This window comes from Notothenia coriiceps, unplaced genomic scaffold (genome assembly GCF_000735185.1).
Source record: "Notothenia coriiceps isolate Sejong01 unplaced genomic scaffold, NC01 NC01_scaffold00025746, whole genome shotgun sequence".
NCBI classification, from domain to species: domain Eukaryota; kingdom Metazoa; phylum Chordata; class Actinopteri; order Perciformes; family Nototheniidae; genus Notothenia; species Notothenia coriiceps.
In genome coordinates, this window is record NW_011358447.1 from 60,598 (window position 1) to 61,514 (window position 917).

Consider the following 917-nt stretch of genomic DNA (forward strand, 5'->3'; position numbering starts at 1 on the left):
ACACATTTGACTTGTTTTCGTGAAGTTGGACATAGGATTACAGTACTTTAAACAAAAGGAAGAGGAATTTAAGGCGTGCTGCTAGGTGGCGCGAACAAAGGAAAGGGTGAGTCATATATTAATGTTGTTTGCCTTTTCAATCAAGATAGTCGATATCAAGCACATGTTCTGAGCAATGTTACATTTCTTCTCTAATTTTTCCATCACTCATTCCATCTAACATTCATGGAGGTTTTACCAGACGGCAGCTATGATTAGTCAGGGGTCTCTTGGCGGAGACACGGCAATCATTTATTACGATATCATTGCCTTTTTTTAAACAGCGACCATTTGAACAAAAACAAATATTGCGTACTCTGAATGTAAAATAATAATAATAATAATAATTCCATATATTTATTATAGCGCTTTTCCAGAGCTCAAAGCGCTTTACAAATACACATTACACTCATTTAACGGTCATGTACTGTGGACAATACCCACAGGAGCAAATTCAGGTGAAGTGTCTTGCCCAACGACACAACGGCGGGTTTCGAACTGGTGTTCCCCAATGCCCCCTTGATCTGATGATCAACACACAGCCCACTGCGCCACTACGCCCATCTTCACACCTCGAAGTCATCAAGGCGGTTTACAAGTACACATTACACACATAATAGTGTGTGTGGGTGTGTGAGTGGGTGGTACTGTTTTTGGTTTGTTTTTAACTGTGTAAGTTAATTATTCAAAATGTTAGAGTTCCTTATTTGTATACTGAAACTTGCACTACTGTTAAAAAATAAATAACAACAAACCTGGAATTATGCATTTGGGACTTTTTTTTTGCTTTTTCTTCTTGTACCGAACCGTGACCCCCAAACCGAGGTACGTACCGAACCGTGAATTCTGTGAACCGTTACACCCCTACGTACAGGGGT